At 40.7% G+C, this 21,670-nt stretch overlaps 1 long non-coding RNA gene across 1 annotated transcript; it reads right to left on the reverse strand.

The window, feature by feature from the left end:
* Positions 1 to 7,674: 7,674 nt before the first annotated feature.
* Positions 7,675 to 19,827, reverse strand: LOC110135136 (uncharacterized). Its single transcript, XR_002313277.2, has 3 exons — positions 19,731 to 19,827; positions 8,993 to 9,125; positions 7,675 to 7,753 (listed from the first exon to the last, which is right to left on the reverse strand). It is a non-coding gene; the product is annotated as an uncharacterized lncRNA (long non-coding RNA).
* Between the last annotated feature and the right edge of the window lie 1,843 nt (positions 19,828 to 21,670).

Below are 21,670 nucleotides of genomic sequence, written 5' to 3' on the forward strand. Positions count from 1 at the left end.
CAGGGCAGATGAAGAATAAATGCTGGATGGAGGGAAGGATGGATGGAGGGAAGGATAGAGGGGTGAAGGAACAGAGAGATGAACTGCCTCAGAGTTGCACTTGGTAGAAGAAGGACCAGTGATAAAAACCGCAGCTGAGGAGCTTGACTATAGCTGTGTCAGGCAACTCGGGGCACGATCACAGAACCCACACCAAGCTCTAGGGGCTCCAGGTCAAAGCATGAGGGTGCAATGTCTCCCCCGCACTGAGTCACCTGCCCAAAAGGAAATACAGTTTGGGGTGGAGGTGGGCCCCTCCACAGCAGGCCTAGAAGAAAATGGTGCTGGGATAACCCACGGAACACAGAACTCCTCACTAACATGCCAAGACAAGCTCTCATTTTCTCTATGTGCTGCTCACCTCTGTGAGGAGTGAGGTGGAGACGCAACCTAATCCCCAGGCTAGTGAAGGAGGAGGCAGGGCATTGCAACCGCAGCCCCAACTGCCGCATTGACCTTCCATCCCAGATGGAACTGGGGAGGGCCTGGAGCCTGTTCATCTGTCCAGACAGCCAAGGTAAGCTGGGCTATTATTCCCCTGGACGAAGACTAGGAGGCCACGGGCCTTTGAATGGAAGGGAGTAGGTTTTGTGGAAATGCCATTTACTGGTCCTGCTTTATTTCTGGCCAGGCAGAGTCTTGCTATCAAACAGAGACAAGTGAGCTACTCAGGGCAGAGGTGTCCAGACAGGTTTCCTCTGACTGGGGAAGGAAAGGTACCAGCGCCACAGTAATTGAGGGACAGAGGATGGAATTGAGCAAAAGAAAAATCAGGCTGGAGTCAGATTACACTTCCTCAGGGCTAGAATTTAGCTTCTGAGAGGACAAGGGCCACCATTTCCCCTTCGCCCGCCCTGGACCACTGTCCCCAGAGAGCCCCCTGGGATGCAGGGACCCAGATGGCCCGGCCCATCTAATTGAGAGCACTGCCCTTCTGCTGTGGGCTGTCATCCTGGCTCCCACTTGATGAAATAAACAGTTCAGAACCAGGTGGAAACAAAGAACCTGTCTTTATGGAGGCTGAACCTGAGGCTTCCTGACAACACCAACCATTCATTTGGCTCTACTGACTTATTTCAATAAAACCCAAAGCGAGAGGTTTCGGTCCTTTCATGTTTTAGGCTTTAAATTAGCAATGAGATATGTGTGTACTCAGTCATGTTCATCTCTTTTGCAACCCCATGGACTGTAGCCCACCAGGCCTCTGTTCACGGGATTCCCCAGGCAAGAATACCGGAGTGGATTGCCATTTCCTCCTCCAGTGGATCCTCCCAACCCAGGGATCGAACTCACATCTCTTGTTCATCTTACGTTGACAGGCAGATTCTTTACCTCTGCACCACCTGGGAAGCCCCAGTGAAATACAGAAAAGAATTTCTATCACATAGAAAACTCTTTAGACTTGTGGTGACTGTTTCACAATGTATACAAAATTTTTTTTTAATTTTTTAATCCTATATTTGGGCACAGTTGATTGACAGTGAATCATGGTATAGTACACCTGACACTAATATAATGTAGTAAGTCAACTTTACCTCAATTTTTTAAAAAACAGAAGTAAACTCTATCCCAGTTACACAATAGATGGCAGCTGTTTCCACAGTAGCTGAGGTATAGGAGAGCAGGGTGGTAACATTTTTTGAGTAAACCCTAGGGACCTGCCGTAAGGTATCTCATTTGACTTAATTTTCCTTGATCTTCCCAACAACCTCATGAGGTAGGTATTGCCATCTTCAGTTTAGGAGGACATCAAAGTTCTGAGAAGCTGACTAACACATCTACAACAAACAAGTGCAGAATCCATGTCCTCTCCTCTCTACCTATGGTGTTTAGCCCGGGTGGCAGAGTAGAATCAACTGAGGAAGTTTTTAAAGCCCATGGGCATCCAAGGCCCATCCCCAGAGAGTCTGACCTAATTGGTCAGAAGTCTCAGACTTTTTTGGTAAGAGGATCAGGGGACTATACTACATTGAAACAGAGGGCATGTGACTCTTAAAAAAGGTGTTTTACAGTTTTCATCTCATCTTTATGCCAACACTAAGTCACCTACCATGTGATTCCTGCCTAGCCATGCCAGCAATCCCAGTAAGTCTTAGCTAGGGTGGAAAACTTGGGGTGACAACTGAACATTTTTTGTAGCTCATAAAAGCTTTTAGCCTACCTACAAAGTCATCCCGAGTCTCCTAGGTAACTAGGACTATTTTCCTTAATTTGGGAAATACTGAGCAAGGTGGATGACAACACTTGCATGGAGATTTACCCATCCTTTAACTGGTAACTAATGTGTGGTGGGACTGGTGATAGCATACCTCTGTGATTCAACGGGCTTCCCCAGGCACAGAGGTAGGAGGAAAGGCGAACACTGAGCTGTCTGGCAGGGAAACTTTGGACGCATGAATAAATTACCCCATGGTTATAAAGTGCTCTGGTCAATTTGAGGAATAGTGGAGTGTCAGGGCCTGGTGTTACTGGTTTGCACACAAGTCCCAAGATTAATTGCTCCTCTTAACCTCCTCCCCAGTCCACGAGTTATGCTCTCTGTCCAGCTCAGTCCCTCTGCCTGAGCTCTAGTAGAGGGCAAAGTGAGCGCAAAGGTGGGCTTGAGCCCACCCGGTGGGAAGGCAGGTAGACATGTATCAGATGTTGCTGACACATCCTATCAGCAAGCTTCCCCCTCATAACAGGAATTCATTAGAGCAGGAATTCATCTGTTGTGAATTCCCTGGGCTTTAACACCAGTCAAGGAAGCAGAGCAATAAAAGGTGCTCTGGTCAGGGATGGGCTGTTCTTACTGGGAAGATACCTTTGATGAAACACCATTCATTTTCAAATAATTAGGCAATCCAGGCCCCAAGGTAACAAATGGGAAAGGTCTCCCACTCTTCTGCAGCCTTTGCTCCTAGTTACCATTTCTACCTTGACCTTCTGTTTCAGCACAAAACCAGTCCGTTTTCATAAACAAGTCAATCCTTTCTTGAAATGCCACTTCCTAAACAAAGGGCATAATCAGCTTCTCACAACCGAGCAAGTCTGACCTCATTGCTGGCTGCAGCTCTGTCAGGGAAGCCATCGTTGAATGTCTTTGACTTTGACAGTATACAGTTATAAGTTTAGATTCAGATGACATGTTTATTTGCTATTGTGTCATTTATAGAACTTAAGAATGTTAAAGTGAGAGGGCTGCTTAGAGATCTAGTCCATGTCTTCCATTTTAAGAGGAAACTAAAATCCAGAAAGACGAAATCACCAGTCTGAGGTTAGCCCAAGCACCCAGAACTCTGCCCTCCTCTGTTCCTTATCCCACATTCGGTCTTTAGAAAAGTCCACAAGTTCCATGAGTTAAGTGACAGTACATATTACTAACTCTCAGCCCAGATGTCCCCACTGAACTGTTGCTTTTCTACCCCAAACCTCTCCCCATCCTCTCCCCTTACCCCAAGCCTTCCTCCTCCCAATATACTGCACCACTCTCCCGGAGTTACTTAGATCCAAAATCTTGCTATCATCCTTGCTTGTGATTTTTTTGCTTCAGTTCTTTATGTTAGCTAGACAATTCTCTGTAGGTTTTAACTGATATTCCCAACACAAAATCCAATCGAACCAGTTCATGTATTGGAGCTGTCTATAACTTTGTAAACATTATACAGATGAGGAAATTTTAGGCCAGAGAACTAAGTAACTTTCTCAAGATTACATAACCAGAAAGTGGCCAAGGAAAGGAAACTTGTGGAAAGATGGAAGAATCCTGGGAGTGATGGGAAGAAGGCAACAGTATACCCACAAGGTGGCCTGAGACAGGAGACTGAGCTGGGTCATGAAGGGAGGATAATACAGGAGGAGATGGCAGGGAGCCTTGCATTCCTAACTGGGACGAAGGGAGGGATGACAACATGGCTTGAAGGATGGAACCAGGCTTTACTCTTGGCCCTGAAATCCGATGCTGTCTTGAGCAAATGCCTTCCCTCTTGAGAGTTAGTATCTTCTCCTATAAAACAGGGATAATTTTATCTAAAACCTTGCAGTCTGAATAGGGATTCATGATCACTTGAAGCAAGGTCTCAATAAAAGGTAGTATTTCTGGAGTAAGCAATTCTATTGCTATTGCTGATAGATGAGTCAGGGGCAACATATAAACATCAGAAGAGATAACTAGTCAGAATTCTGTTGTTGAAGAGGTTTCGGGCTCCATGGTTCAGCTTCAATATTGCTCTGACGATGTGGACAATTAAGCGCTGGGCTACTCATTTCTTAGAATTTGATGCATACGGGGGCTGGCTGGTTAGACAGGTCTAACTGTCAGTATCAAATCATCTCATCATTTGAGTTACACAGTCTGGACAGGCAGGCAGAAGGTAGCACGGTCTCCCACACACTGCACAGCCTAAAGCTATGTGCCCAGAGCTGGCGGTGTGGCCAGCACAGCGAAGTCCCGATCTAGAGGGGACCCGGGTACAAAGCAACTCACCAGTAGCAGGTGGCGACAGCGCCACTAAGTTCCTGAGAACATCTTGAAGCCCAGAATCCAGGTTTTAAATATTAATTTGACTTCAGTAAGAAAGAGCTAGTTTTTACCCATTAGCTGAAAAGCTCTTCAGCTTCCACTTGTTATTTTTAAGCATAATGTTTTTTTAAAGAGACCAGTTCTGCTCCCCATGAGGGAGAGAACTGGCGTAAGCAAACCCCAGCGGTCTTGGTGTCTTTGGCGTGTGGGGGCAGAAAGGCAGTCAGCTAGCATTCCACGTGTGCCTTCCTCAGGCCACCAAGCCTAAAGCCTGCCCAGGGATGCGATCAGTCCCAACTTAAGATCAGACTCCCTCCACGATGCAAGATGGAAAATTACCATTAGCCAAACCACTGGGCAGAGTTTCAAGAAACAGCCATCTATTTCTGATTCTTTTCTACACAGGAAACAAACAAAATATAGAGCTACCAGCTCCCAGGCCACCAAAAACCTATGCCTGATGCCTGATGCCATCCCACCTGATGCCTGATGCCATCCCACCCTACACACACCATGCCAAGAAAGGCACAACAAAACAGCTTGGTGCCCCAATTCCAGACCCTTTCTCCCTCAATTTTAGAGCAGAATCCATCAGAGTGAGAATAATTTCCTTTTAAAGTAAATGTTAGTTTCATTCTAATTGAGGCTTGGGAAAGAATCAGGAGAAAATTCTTCTCGGAAAAGAAGTCTGAAGGAAAAAGTTGGCAGAATTCCAACAAACATAGGTGTTAAAAAAAAAAAATCTAACAACATGAATCTGTTCCCTAACTAGAAAGAAAATATATTGTATATTTAAGGCAGAGAAGCAACATTGCATAACTTGAAGGGGGAGTGGCATTCGCTTTATAATCTATGTAAATAGTGCCCCCTGGAGTTGTGCACTGTACAACCTGTGAAACCAAATTTAAACAACCCCAATTCAGGATATCTATGTCAGAAAAAATGCCTATAATGACTCCCACACAGGTGTAGCAGCTTCAGGTTATTAAAAAGTTAAGTTGCTATAGATTATTCTGTAGAAAACTCTTAAGGCACACAGTAAAACCCAAACTTCCCACAGAATCACACTCTAAATTATAACCAAGGGGACCTGGTTAAAATCATCTAGTTTGGTCCCTCACTGCTCAGATGAGGCTATTGAAGGTCAGAGATATAACGTCTTGTCCAAGGTCAACAAGCCTATCTAAAAAGGTGAAACAGACTTTCCCTACTTTCCATAGACAGCTGAAAGAGGCCGCTTTGCTGTGAATGGTTTTCAGTTCACCCAGACTCCAAATGGAGTCGTATTCATCATTTCACATTTTTTGAGCACCTTCTCAATGCTAAGCCTTGAAAATGGGGCAACATAAGTAGGGCAGCTTTGCTTCAATTACACACAACATTTAGTATAGAAATTGAGAACTTTACTAGAAACATTTCCAGGCACAAAGGTAGCATACTCTCTCTTGAGCCATGAATGGTTATGGTCTACTGAACAAACCCTTATTTTGGCAATTTTTTTAAATGTGTTATGTCCCCGTTGGAGTTGACTGACTTCTTTGAAGCCGTTTTGGTCTATTGGTTAAATATTTATTTGTTAATATATTTACAAGCCATATTATTTATGCAATAGATTTGGAGCCATTATGACTTACTGGATAAGTATTACCTATTTAAAATCAGGCTATCCAAAGCATGAAAACCAAAGGCCATTTACAGGGAGAATGGGAAGCTTAGGAGTTACTGAGGTTGTCCTTTAATTTAAATTTTATTTTTAACACTGTCATTCTACTCTTTATAATAGAAGTTTTATTTGTATTTGAACGTGTGTGGTGAGAGCGAGGTGGGAGGAGAGAGAAGCCCTTTCACCAAAAACCAATGCAATTAAAGTGCTTTATGGACAAGCTCTCTGCCAAATTTCTTATTTAAATCAAAGACACCTTTGAGTGAGTTACACAAGAGCAGGGCAGAAAGCACCTGCAGTCACGTCTGTTTCTCATTTTGTACTCGTGTAACTCAGATGCCCTGCGGCTTCAGTGAAATCTGCTCCTGCGTTGAAATCGTGTACACCACGTGGCAGCTCGGTTTGAATTTGGAAACAGGAGCTCAGGAGGTGCCTCTCAAACATGTGGCTCAGGTTTTCCCCGAGTGTAACATGAACAAGGGAGTCATGTTATGGGCACCAGTGCCTCCAGCTTCACTGTACGTAAGAGATATGGCAGCACCGTGTTTCCATTTAGTGGTGTTCCCCACTACCCTCCCCGTATCAGTTCCCACTTCAGTGTTCACGAGGGAAGGTCATAGCATGGAACAAGCTGTACTGTAAATGTCCACGTTGACAGTCTGTGTTCTGTGCATGAATTTACAACCACGTCCTGACACAGAGAAAGGAAGCCAGCCAGAATTCATGACCCAACATTCCCAGGTAGACAGCTATGGGTCCCTCCTCTGTGTAGATTCTGCTTGTGGCTGACATAAACACAGAAAGGATTCCATTGGTCTGGAGAAATTGCAGTGATGTAAAATTAATACCCAGTAAAAAAAAAAAAAACAGTACGCTTAGGTTTAGACCCCAATTTCTTTTCATTTTATCCCAAAGAGGCCTCTTTTATATATTAGCACTAACCACGAATTCTGGATATTTTTCCTCTCTAATCACATTTTAGAATACCAGATCCTTGTTTGTCTCTTCATTTGTCCCACTGACTCAACAAACATTAGTGAGTATCTAAGCATCTGAGCTCTCAAGCATCAGAGATTCCATAATTATGAACAAAGAAGACTTTGCTTTCATGGAGTTTCCTTTCTAGCCAGGGAAGGGGAGGAACTGGCTTCAAACTAGCTTAGTGAAGGCGTGTTCCAGTTAAAGTCAGGTCTCCATGTGGCATTCCAGATTTACACAGGATAAATTGGGATGTGATAATTTGCTTCAAAAAAAGATTCAATATTTTACTAAAAAAAAACAAAAAATTACAGAAGGATTCCCTTTCGATCTAAAATTCCCAACCACCCCTCTGCCTGGCCAAGTCATTTTATTTATTTGGAATTTTTGAGGACTCCATCAATTGTCAAAGTACTCCTGTACTGTTCTGGAGCACATTCCCTAATCACCAGCTTTCATAGACATTAATTTTTAATGCATAAAAGAAGTGCCACAAGAAAGTATTACTTATTCCAGAATTTAAAAACATACCCCACTCTGAAGATACTGCTCAGCAGAGATTACAGGCAGGCCTAGAAAGAAAAAGTCGTAGGGACTCAGTACTGTGGCTTCGCTGGAGCTTCTCGTACCCTTTTAACCTAAGCCAAGGCCAAGGAAAGTCTGGCATTGAGGGGGATTTTCTTTTCAGTTTCTCTGGACTTTTCCCATTGACATGAGTGAAATTTTGGAAAAGGGGAAAAAAACAAGAACAAAAAAACACAAATGCAGCTTTTTAAATGAACCTGGTGAGATGAAGACATCATTTTCTCTCCCAACACTTTCAAATACATGGATACTTAATTGTCTGTCACCAGAATCTCTAAATGAGCACCGCAATTTGGCCCATTAGCAATTAGTGAGAACAGTTTCTTTACCGAGCTTTGTCTGAGAAATAGAGAGCTGCCACATCAAATGCACAGACTTAGAAGAAATGAGAAAGGCGCTGAAAAGAGCATTTCTAACGTTACAACTGGCCTCCTGCTGTTTTCCCCACCCTGGGGTTTCTCCTCAGGACTGTTGTACTGCCAGGAAGCCTCCTGGTCCAGCTGCCTAGTGGTTAGTTGGCACAAAAAGTTTTTTTTAAGCACCAGCCCTACCCTGCTCTGCTTAGGAAAGGTAATGCCATATCATGCATTTCAGACCCACGGATTGGAAGGCTATCCTATTTATGTAAGGGAAGCAAGAGTGAAACCAATGCTGGGTGTTTCCACAAGCCTTTCCTCTGCCCAACAAGGATTCATATGGAAAGGTTTCACAGGAATTAGGTAATTTTAGGAAATACTGGTACAAAAGGATATTCAGAAGTCAAATGAGCCTTCCATTGACGTGCTTTGCTTTAGATTAAAGATGCGTGCTCAGTACGGTCAGTGTCTCTTACAGTAGCCAGGGAGAAATCTTCTTAAGGAAGAGAGAAATGTACTAATAAAATGAGACCAAAATGGGAAGAAATTGAGTGGATTTTTTTTTCTGTCCCAGGGTTAGATCAATCCAAATGGGCAACAGATGAAGCCAAGTCTCCATACACATGTCACAACCCTAGATCCTCAAGGTCTCTCCTGGCCTTAAGTGTGTGGGTTCCTATTGTGCTGACACATTGGAAAACTGCACTTGACCTTCAGAGGAGGACCAGGTTTTTTTTCCTGCCACTTAGACACAGCACTCAGAATTCATCTTTGGCTGTGACTCATACTAAATAGCAACCATGCAACTACCTTGGCAGGACATGAGGACACAGAATCAGTGTTTGGGTCAAGTAGAAGAACTCAATTTACCTTTATCCACAACAGGCCAGTCCACCTGATGGGAAACGCTGAGCAGAGATGTGTCTGGGGTTCCACATTTACCCACGTCTCTCATTACAAGTTATTAGTCCATGTCTTTTATTCATGCTGCCATCTTCCTCAGCTGAAAGATAAAAATTAAAAAAAAAAAAAAAACCTGAAGACTATTTCTATGGGGAAAAAAAAGTTTCCTCGGGCATACTCAGATTACTGACAACTCCTAGCATGAAAGTCAAACCTTGAACTATTTAGTACTCTGAATACAGACTACAGGGACACAGAGAAAAATCTTTGAGAGATCACTCACAAAGGTCATAGAAGACTTAAAGTCCATATATCAAAATGCCATCCATTCTCTGAAATTAGCCACACTGTAAGAAGTTAAACTGATGTTATGATGTAATGTAACATGTAACATTTTATGATGGTACCATGGCCATTTAGAGCTGCTTGCCAAGTGCTGGGCATGACCCTCAGCACTATGGAACAAAATTCTATATTTCAAGTGGCCACATAGATCTCAAGGTAAGATTGATTTCAAAATAGGCACTTAAAAGGGAAAAGATTCATCTGTGTGTGCTCAGTCATGTCCAATTCTTTTGCAACCCCATGGACTGTAGCCTGCCAGTCTTCTCTATCCATGGAATTTTCCAGGCAAGAATTCTACAGTGGGTTGCCATCTCCTGTTCCAAAGGATCTTCCCAGCCCAGGGATTGAACCTGTGTCTCCTGTATTGGCAGGCAGATTCTTTACCACTACCGCCACCTGGGAAGCTTGACTTCAACTTGATATTGTAACTCCTGATGAGTTCAGTCAAATGAATGGTATGAGGAACACAGAAAGACCAACTCCATTCATGATAAGAATCATTAGGAATTCATAACAAGAGGAAATACAAAAAGATAAGAGGATTGGCATTTAGAGTAGAACATACTGATGTATGCTTCAGAAAGGTGGCTTTTTCATTTCGTTTTCATTTTTTCTGTACAGTGTAAGTAGACAGTTTAGAAAACTTTCCTGAGACTTCCCTGGAAATCCATCTTTAAGACCTAGGGCTTACTGCCTCCATTCACTGTTTCATGTTCCTCTTCTGTGCCAGCATTGCCTCTCATTGCCTGAACCAAGACATCAGCAGCAGTCAACTCACTCTGAAACTCAAAGGTTACTGAAGAATTAGGGATGAGTTTGCCCTATATATATTTTGCCCTATGTAATAAAGATGGGACAGACCTCTTTTACTTTATGAACTTTCCCTGTGTTCATATAACTAAAAATATACCACAAAATCTATAGAACATATTCCAAACATTATTAGAAGGGTCAGAATGTACTGCTCTGAGATTATTGTGAGTGAAACAATTAGACTGTAGAATTGATTGTGATTACCAGAATGTTTGAAAGTCTATCAACTCTTCTACCTATATTTATCAATAACTTCAGATATGCAGATGACACCACCCTTATGGCAGAAAGCAAAGAACTAAAGAGCCTCTTGATGAAAGTGAAAGAGGAAAGTGAAAAAGTTGGCTTAAAGCTCAACATTCAGAAAACTAAGATCATGGCATCCAGTCCCATGACTTCATGGCAAATAGATGGGGAAACACTGGAAACAGTGGCTGACTTTATTTTGGGGGGCTCCAAAATCACTGCAGATGGTGATTACAGCCATGAAATTAAAAGACGCTTACTACTTGGAAGCAAAGTTATGACCAACCTAGACAGCATATTGAAAAGCAGAGACATTACTTTGCCAACAAAGGTCCATCTAGTCAAGGCTATGATTTTTCCAGTAGTCATGTATGGATGTGAGAGTTGGACTATAAAGAAAGCTGAGTGCTGAAGAATTGATGCTTTTGAACTGTGGTGTTGGAGAAGACTCTTGAGAATCCCTTGGACTGCAGGGAGATCCAACCAGTCTGTCCTAAAGGAGATCAGTCCTGGGTGTTCATTGGAAGGACTGATGTTGAAGCTGAAACTCCAATACTTTGGCCACCTGATGTGAAGAGCTGATTCATTTGAAAAGACCCTGATGCTGGGAAAGATTGAGGGCAGGAGGAGAAGGGGACAACAGAGGATGAGATGGTTGAATGGCATCACCGACTCGATGGACATGGGTTTGAGTAAGCTCCGGGAGTTGGTGATGGACAGGGAGGCCTGGTGAGCTGCAGTTCATGGGGTTGCAAAGAGTCGGACACAACTGAGCGACTGAACTGAAGTGAACCCATATTTATACTAACCCATATCTGAGATATTTCCTCTCTCTAAAATTCCACAATTCTCTAATTCTGGGTGTCATTTTCCCCTCCCTCTACCCTTCTAAGATCCTCTTATCATTGGGTGGGGGGGGGGGGTGTTCATTTATCATCCCCATTTCTAATTCCTTCTCTAAGGAGAACCAACACATTCTTATTTATGAAAACTCCATTTCCACGTGTACATATTTTCAAGGATAGTGAAATGATTACCACCAGTACATCTTACCATCTCAGTCAAGAACTACTACTTCAAAAGTAGGTCAACCAGAAGGGGACTCCTGGCCAAATCTAAAGGCAGAGCTAAGGAAACAGTTAACTGCCCTGTCTACAAAAATTTTGATTTTATTTAAAGATTATTAGTGCCTACTTTACAATTTTATTGGTGTTAATGTCAATAATTTTAGACCTACTTTACACCTTTGCTAGTGTTGCTTAAAAAATGCTGGCAGATTATAAAGATAGCACTAATTCTTGCCTTATAAACTTGCTCTTTTTGCCCTAGAATGCTGAGTGTGATGTGATTTTTCATGAATAATTCTGAAAAAGTCATCCCTGCTGAAATTCCACACACAGAGCTAAAAGGCTCAAAGAGTCTTAGATTTAAATTACCCAAATCACAATCAGATTTGATACTCTAGGCAGAGCAAACAATAGGTGGACAGACTGACCACTGTTTATAGATGTCTTTCCTCATCATACTTCATTAACACTAAGAGAGTTTTCATTTCTTTGTCTCAGTTGTGAAAACACCTGGAGAATTTAATTCGTACATTGAATCATGCTGAGTAATTCAGGTCTCAAGGGTAATGTGTGTTAGCTTACATTTGTTGGTTTCTGTAAGGAAAATGGCCACTTTAATAAACTGATGGCAGTTTGAAGGGCACAGTGCTTACACTGGTGGTATTTGGTGTGGGGTTTCCAACCCTGGGTCCTGGGTCTGCCTCCTAACCAGTGACCTACATAATCTTGCTAAGGAAGATCCCCAATATGATTACTTTATATATTGTTCATGCATTTGGTCAATGGCAATGAACATTATCAACTGTTGTTTCTTTCCTGTTTCTTGCACAACTATAGTGATTCGTTTTATATGGTAATCATTTTTTGTATTAGGTCCTGTGCTTGGCATTGAGATGAATAAAGCTCAGCTCTTGCTTTCAAAAAGCTCACAATTCCCTGCACATAACTAACTATAAGGTAGTGAATGAGAATAAGGAAGAAGAGAGGGGCGAGCAATGCCTGGTGTAGGCTGAAAACATAATTAACCAGCCTTGAGATTTCCATTGCTCCATAATGCAAATGCCACCCACCAGAGTCTGTCAATCTCCAGTTACACCCTTATTTAAACAGAAGAAAGAAAACATAGTTGAATAGGGAGAAAATACCGATATTTCTCATTGACTTGTAAATATGAAAATGTCAAGCAATGAAAAGTATATACATTTATATACAGATTATGAAGTAAATATTTCCCCTAAAATACACAATAGGCTGAAATCCACAGAGAGGAAAGAGCTTCTATATCCAGAGTTTTATAGTTTGCAGCCCACCACTCCTCTCAAATTTCTTTAAAGCTTCAATACTGTCATCCTTCAGTTTCACCAATATCTAGGATGCAGCTAAGATAGCTCAACAATAATAATGTATTCAAAGCCACAAAGTTCAACTTGATAGACATTTATGGCATGCATACTTTGTGCCAATATCCTCACTTTAAAAGTTTCGATTTCAAATAGCATTCTGAATTAGAAGGATTTTATTAGTTTATACAAAGTTTCAGGGATTCCCGCCCCGGGCTTGCTGTACAAACACATAAGACCATTTTTTAAGTCTTCCATTTTTATACTAAATTTAAAAATATATTTAAAATAAAGGAGCAATATCACTGCTGCTGCTGCTAAGTCACTTCAGTCATGTCCGACTCTGTGCGACCCCTTAGACGGCAGCCCACCAGGCTCCGCCGTCCCTGGGATTCTCCAGGCAAGAATATTGGAGTGGGCTGCCATTTCCTTCTCCAATGCATGAAAGTGAAAAGTGAAAGTGAAGTCGCTCAGTCGTGTCCCACTCTTTGAGACCCCATGGACTGCAGCCCACCAGGCTCCTCTGCCCATGGGATTTTCCAGGCAAGAGTACTGGCAATATTACTAGTCATAGCAAAATCATCAATATTTAATTATTTTGAAACCAGAATGCTTAAAGGGAAATTAATTCAATAAATTCTCAAGTGAAAATTACATATCCCCAGTGAACACTATTATTTAGGATTTTTCTATCTCATTAGACATAAGTCAAACATATTCTGATTAAACACCTACTATGTTTAAGGCACATAGTTACTGGAAGAAGAAAGAAATCATTTCTACCCTTAGAGAATAACATTCTAACAACCAGTTTAACTGACTGAAACTTCCAAGCAGAGTATTATTTTCACTTTTGAAATAAATGAGTCCAAATATCACCCTAAGAATGAAACCAAAAAAAATCTGATTTAGCTGTTTTTCAATGGAGCAGAGACTTGTTTTATCATCTACTAAATAACAAGTCAAAATGTAAACTCAGGAAATATTGATATATTTCCTACATGATAGGTGAACTTGAATTTGGAAAGATGCATTCAAAATGAAAATTCTATTTCAGTTACACAAACCTCCAGCTAATGAACATCCTTAATTAAACCTTCATTTTCATAAGCAAACACCTATAACAATAAAACAAATCAAAAAGAAAAACAATAGTGGAATAAGTAGTGATTGAGTTCAAGTTATTCAAAAGAAAGATTCAGTCACTGATAAGCAAATTAATCAACATCAAATTTAAACTACAAAAATTAAACTACATGAAATGGTGTGTCAGTTTACTTTTCTATAATCTTCAGTTTTGAAGAGAATGATACCCATTCAAAGAAACACTCGAGTAATATCAGAAATACAAAGAAAGAGGGAGAAAGGAAAAGAGTAACAGTCACTTCAAAATGATTACAAACAGTGCACAACCTGTTTATTATAAGAAATATTTTGATAAAGTGGTGATTTTCAATGAAATTGGCGTTTTTTCAATTTAGATTGATATTACCCAGTGTTTACATACATCTGATATTTGCTCAATATTATTAGGCTATGTTATGAACTCTATAAATAAATATCTAACATTTTAGTAGGCTTAAAATCAACTGTGTAATATGCTCCAAACTACATTTGAAAAGTATGTCAAATGAAAATATATCTCTGTGAAAAATGCTTCAGACAGCTAAACTAATAGAATATTAAATACACACACAAAAAAAAATCCAACAGGTTTTCATTATGTTTCTGCTTTTAAGTTACTTAACTAGGATTATGTGTGCCGTTCCTGTGTTTGGAATCCATTAAGAGAGTTCAGATCCCATCAGAGCTAAGTCTACAAGACTGTCCCAGTTCTTTCATTAGACTGACAAATTCTTCTTGTCAAATATGACTTGAAATAAATGAGCCATTATAGTAACCTTGGAATTAACTTTGTTATTAAAAGATAATGGTTCTTGTTGTCACTAATTTTGCTCTGTTTTAACGTGATGGTATCAGAAGAAGCTTTTAACTATTTAGACTTTCTAAGGAAAGTCCATAAAAGGTGAATGTTTAGCTTAAACACCAGAGTCAGATCCAAACTGACATATATTTTTATGGTTTACAATAAAACCCTCTCACTGTTTCATTCACCTAAGGAAAACTGGTGTACAGCAACCAAGTTAAAGAATAACTGACCAGTGTGGCAGCTCAGAGTTGGAGGAGTGCTAGCTTTTCAAGTTCTAGTTCTGCTAGTACGCGGCTAAAATGAAAGGCTCAAAAATAACTTAAAGTGGCCAACTAAGGTCTTAACACACTGAATCTCCCACAGATAGCAACTATAAACTCTAATTCAAAACAAAACAAAAAATTCCAGCTACCTGAAGACACTGGCGAGCAACCAAGAGCAGGCAGAATCTGGAAGGAAGTTAACACTTGAAAGAAGGAAACAACACTGGGTGAGTTCCCTATTTCATGGCTTCCAGGATGAGGGCAGGATCTCAAGAAGTAAAGAGCCAGAAATGGGGAGCTCTAAATTCTGGGTGCAACCCTCCTCACATCTCTAGCAACTGAACCACAAGTGTGTGGGCAGACTCCAAGCAGCTCAGCCAAGGATAAAACAACTAAGCTGAAATGGAAATGGCCATCCCAATGTTAGCATTTCAGCTCTAGGACAGTGAATGGCCTACTGTAACAAAAGATATCAGCTCTATTTCAGGAAATACGCAATACTCAGAGTATCCACAACAAACCATTCATAGTCTTCGGAATGTAACCCAGTAGTGCTCTACATATGGAAAATGTAACCATTTCTCAAGAGAAAAGATAATTCTAGGAAGACAATCATGAGATGGCCCAGATGATGGAATTTTCAGACAACTTTAAAGCCACTATTGTGACTATGCTCAATGACATAAAGAAATATGAGCTTTTATTAAATGAAAAGATAGGAGATGTCAACATATAACTAGAAACTAATTTTTTTAAAAGAACCAGTTGAAAATTTTAAATCTGGAAAATAAAATATCTGAAAAATAATCCGCTATACAGGTTTAACAACAAAATAGAGGTGACAGAGAGGGAAGAGTCAGTGAATTCAGAGATAGATCAATAGGATTGCTCTAATTTAAAAGAAGAATAAGAATAAAAGAAAAAGGAAAGCATTATGAAAATAATTTATCCTTAAAATAAGAATAAGGGAAAAATTGAAAAGAAACCTAAGGGACGATATCAAAATAACACTTACCAAACAAGATGTAACCAAAATTCTAGAAAACAAGGAAAAAGAGAATGGAACAGAAAATATATTTGAAAAGTTAAGAGCCAAAAATTTCACAAATTCAGTGAAAGATATAAATTTACAAGCTCAAGAAGTTTGGTGAACCTTAAGAAGTATGAATACAAATAAAACCATGACTAATCACATGATAATTATACTGCTAAAAACCACCAATTCAGAAAAAAGTCTAGAGAAAGTATCACATATAGGGAACAATGATTCCAATTGTAGTTGACTTATAGAATGGGAAAGACTAGAGACCTCTTCAAGAAAATTAGAGACAGCAAGGGAACATTTCATGCAAAGATGGGTACAATAAAGGACAGAAATGGTATGGACCTAACAGAAGCAGAAGATTTTAAGAAGAGGTGGCAAGAATACACAAAAGAACTGTACAAAAAAGATCTTCATGACCCAGATAATCACGCTGGTGTGATCACTCACCTACAGCCAGACATCCTGGAATGTGATGTTGAGTGGGCCTTAGGAAGCATCACTACGAACAAAGCTAGTGGAGGTAATGGAATACCAATTGAGCTATTTCAAATCCTGAAAGATGATCCTGTGAAAGTGCTGCACTCAATATGCCAGCAAATTTGGAAAACTCAGCAGTGGCCACAGGACTGGAAAAGGTCAGTTTTCATTCTAATCCCAAAGAAAGGCAATCTCAAAGAAAGCTCAAACTACCACACAATTGCATTTCATCTCACACGCTAGTAAAGTAATGCTCAAAATTCTCCAAGCCAGGCTTCAGCAATACGTGAACCAAGAACTTCCAGATGTTCAAGCTGGTTTTAGAAAAGGCAGAGGAACCAGAGATCAAATTGCCAACATCTGCTGGATCATCGAAAAAGCAGAAGAGTTCCAGAAAAACATCTATTTCTGCTTTATTGACTATGCCAAAGCCTTTAACTGTGTGGATCACAATAGACTCTGGAAGATTCTGAAAGAGATAGGAATACCAGACCACCTGACCTTCCTCTTGAGAAATCTGTGTGCAGGTCAGGAAGCAACAGTTAGAACTAGACATGGAACAGCTGACTGGTTCCAAATAGGAAAAGGAGTACGTCAAGGCTGTATATTGTCACCCTGCTTATTTAACTTATATGCAGAGTACATCATGAGAAATGCTGGGCTGGAAGAAGCACAGCTGGAATCAAGATTGCCGGGAGAAATATCAATAACCTCAGATATGCAGACGACATCACCCTTATGGCAGAAACCGAAGAAGAACTAAAGAGCCTCTTGATGAAAGTGAAAGAGGAGAGTGAAAAAGTTGACTTAAAGCTCAACATTCAGAAAACTAAGATCATGGCATCCAGTCCCATCTCTTCATGGCAAACAGATGGGGAAACACTGGAAACAGTGGCTGACTTTATTTTGGGGGGCTCCAAAATCACTGCAGATGGTGATTGCAGCCATGAAATTAAAAGACGCTTACTCCTTGGAAGGAAAGTTATGACCAACCTAGACAGCATATTAAAAAGCAGAGACATTACTTTGCCAACAAAGGTCCATGTAGTCAAGGCTATGATTTTTCCAGTGGTCATGTATGGATGTGAGAGTTGGGCTATAAAGAAAGCTGAGCACCAAAGAATTAATGCTTTTGAACTGTGGTGTTGGAGGAGACTCTTGAGAGTCCCTTAGACTGCAAGGAGATCCAACCAGTCCATCCTAAAGGAGATCAGTCCTGGGTGTTCATTGGAAGGACTGATGTTGAAGCTGAAACTCCAATACTTTGGCCACCTGATGTGAAGAGCTGATTCATTTTAAAAGACCCTGATGCTGGAAACGATTGAGGGCAGGAGGAGAAGGGGATGACAGAGGACGAGACAGCTGGATGGCATCACCGACTCAATTAACATGGGTTTGGGTGAACTCCAGGAGTTAGTGATGGACAGGGAGGCCTGATGTACTGCGGTTCATGAGGTCGCAAAGAATCAGACAAGACAGAGCTACTGAACTGAACTGTCATCCAAAAAAAAAAACAGGAAACCAAACAATGCATTTAAAGTTTTGAAATAAAAATAAGTATAAACTCAAAATTCTTAATTCAGTGAAAATATCCTTCAAGAATGAAATAAAATGAAGACATTTTCAGACAAAAGGAACAAATTTATTACAGTATCCTGCACTATGAAAAGTGCTAAAGGGAGTTCTTCAGGCTGATGGAAACTTGAATCTTCAGGAAGGAATGAAGAACATTAGAAATGTTTTGAAATTTTTTTATGATAGAATGATGGAAAAATAGTGAAAATATGCAAGTCACTCAAACTTTGTGAGTCTCAATATCCTAGCATAAGAGAAGGAAAACAATGCCTTGAATATATGTGAACAAGTTTCATGAAAAAAATTAATGATTATTTTAAAATATATGGTATGCTTATAAACATGTTCAGAACCAGGGGAAGTTACAAAATTTTAGTGTTCAGCTTGGCATTTATATAACAAGCATTTCATGGATACCTATTATTTGTAATATAACATGCTACATGTCTCAGATGTTCTGCTTGAAAACAAAACTAGGTGGTTTTAATTTCCAAACTAATACCATAAAAAAATTATTGGTAAGCCAGAATTTCAGGAAACTCAGAAGCAAAATGCAAAATAGCCAAAAACTCTTAAATTATCAATCTGCACCCTTATTCTAAGCCACCTCCAACAAGGCCAGCTGTAGAGAGAGAATCCCTATTTTTGTGTACTACCTGCTCTAAGCTTTTACTTAATGTGCCCTTACAAAAAAAGTGCAATGTTAAGTCACCAGATTATGTTTTTGCTAATGTAGTTTCCCTTCAAGCTATCAAAGTATACATGTCTCAGTGTAGCGTACATAACCAAGAAAGGACAAAATAACCCAACTGTTTCATTCCTAATACCTAGAAATTTGCATTGACTCCAGACCCATGGAAAGACAAATGGCTACTTATTTACCTACCTTTATGACATTACAGAAGAAGGGAATGGCAACCCACTAGAGCATTCTTGCCTGGAGGATTCCAAGGACAGAGGAGATTGGCAGGCTACAGTCCATGGGGTCTCAAAGAGTTGGACACAACTGAGCGACTAACACCATGACATTACAAGGGCTTCCCAGGTGGCACTAATGGTAAATAACCCACCCGCCAATGCAGGAGAAATAAGGGGTGAAGTTTCGATCCCTGGGTTGGGAAGAACCCCTGGAGGAGGGCATGGCAAGCCACTCCACTATTCTTGCCTGGGAAATCCTGGTGGGCTACAGTCTATAGAACCTAAGAAAGTTGGACACTACTGAAGCGACTTAGCAGGCGCACATGACGTTACGAACAAATAAAGCAGAAAATGCATGTATACATATAATACATATGAAAGCCAAAAGATGCTAAGCATAAAGCTTGAAATATTTTTAGAAATGTTGATTCCAGGAGAGATTCAAATGCCATGTTCCTTAAAGAGTTCTGAAAATCCGTAACTTCTTCCATTCTCTTTTCTCTTCCCATCTGGGAAGGGAATAAACTATTTCTCCTCTTGCTCAACTGTATACCCTGGTTGATTTGGGTCCAAAATTACAAGTGTTTTATATAGAGATATCTTTATCACATATTACTGAAATGTCAATTACATAAAATCATGAAAGAAGGTATCAGAGTTTCATCTTAAATTCCTCTTTTGCTTACTTGTATTTCTGTTTTCCATTCCTTTCTCTGCACCTTCTTCCAAGCCATTTTCTGGTATGGAAATAACTTTCCACCTCACTTCGCAGAGACATCTGCCTGTCCTAGTTGAAAAAAGGAATTAAGGAACAACTTGGTATGTATGGTAATCTGGTTAGACAGCCATCATCTCTCACTTGACTCTGCTGTGTAGAATCAGATGTTATTTTCATTTGCAGTTGGAAGTTCATGTTTTATAAGAGGAAGCAAAAAGAGAAGTCACTAAAAACACAGGTGCCCCTGTCAAGACTAAATTGTCAATCAGGCTTGCTCATAACCTTGGCAAGCAGAAAAAGGATATTTATGGGCTGTGTGGTCTTTGAAAACAGTGACTAGAATCATTTAAGAGAAGCCAAACTATCTGTTTTAGGACTTTATTTTGCCTAAAAGCCCAGTGAAGGTCTGTCCCACCCAAATCTTTTGTACATTTTATATAAGTGGGTTTCAGACAGTACTATTTCATCAATGCATTCCACTTTCCAAAAAAATTCCCTTTCCATTTCTTAACTTTAGAAAATTAAATCTTTCAGTAATATGTTTCATCTTTACATTCTAAAGAGCCAGAAAAGCTAATTGATCATCATCCAAGAGAAGAGACACAGGCTGTCCACTTTACTGGCTGGTACACTCAACTGGAAATATATTAGTGGTGGTAATTGCTCAAGGATTGGGATTGAAAGGATGGGTTGCAGTGGGGAGCCTGCTTAACAAACATTGCAATTAACACCACCTACATGTTGGAAGGTGAACTAGGTAATAAACAAAAGATGAAATTAATATGCATGTTCAGTCCCTAAAGATAGCCAGATGGCTGGCTACAACATCAGATGTTTCCTCTTTGCCTTTGCAGAGAGAATCACTCCTTTGTGCACTGAGTGGTACAGTTGACATTTTCTGCGAGCATGGGCATCTGATGGCGGACGAAGCAGCCTAGATAGATGACCCTTAGGACTGGGAGCTCAGAGCTCTGCAGGGTGTCCCCGGTGGTCAGAAGGCACAAGGAACAGCAGTCATAAATTGAATAAAGAGCACATTTCGCAAGCACAATGCTGACCACATCACTGTAGACTCACCCTGCCCAGGGAAGAAAGAAGAGAAACAGGAGGGCTGCAGGACTGAAAGGTTTATTTTCTCTCGGCTTCAGGAGCTCCAAGTGTCCCAGGTTTCCCACTCAATGTGGTCAGGCTGCGACTAGAGCCATAAACGTGAAGCCCCTTTGTTCCAATTCACTGTTAGAAGACAAAGGAGCCCTTATTTGTCTCTAAAGTAAGCAGCTGTCTCCACAGTTTTTGTCATATTCCAAAACGGCATGCTGCAGAAGGCAGTCATGTAAACTAGGTTCCAGGCACAGAGGAAAATCTCAGTCCTGAAGACTGGGTGCTCGGGACACACCTCGCACCAAAAAAAAAAAAAAAAAAAAAGCACCTTTCCAAAGCCTCCTCTCGTTTTCCTTCTGCTTCCTTTGTTCTTCTGCCTCTCCATCTAACTGCTCTATATATGTTTTACTAAGATTTCTCCAGCTAGCGAATAACTCAGCCCAAAACAAAAAGGCCAGGGACAGCACCTGATGCCAAGACAACAGGCCGCATCTCTGCCTCCCCATCTCCTCCCCAGGGTTTGGAAGACAAAGAGCGCACTGTGCCGCTGGCCACCTGGGCTACTCAGACCTCCGCTCTGCACCTTGCGCTGGATGCCTCTCTGCGGACTTGGGAAGAATGCGCTCCTCATCCTGTAAATACTGTCGAGAGGTCTTCTTAGGCAACCAGGGGCAAACCACACGGGTGGCCTAAAGAAATACAACTTCGTGGGCGTTCTTGGTTTACTCAGTTAGCATGGTACTTTTCCAATAGTGAATAAATCTTGATTTTGAAAATCAAATTCTATCTTAAAGCCCTGGCAGATCT

The sequence above is a fragment of the Odocoileus virginianus genome, chromosome 14, assembly GCF_023699985.2.
Source record: "Odocoileus virginianus isolate 20LAN1187 ecotype Illinois chromosome 14, Ovbor_1.2, whole genome shotgun sequence".
NCBI classification, from domain to species: domain Eukaryota; kingdom Metazoa; phylum Chordata; class Mammalia; order Artiodactyla; family Cervidae; genus Odocoileus; species Odocoileus virginianus.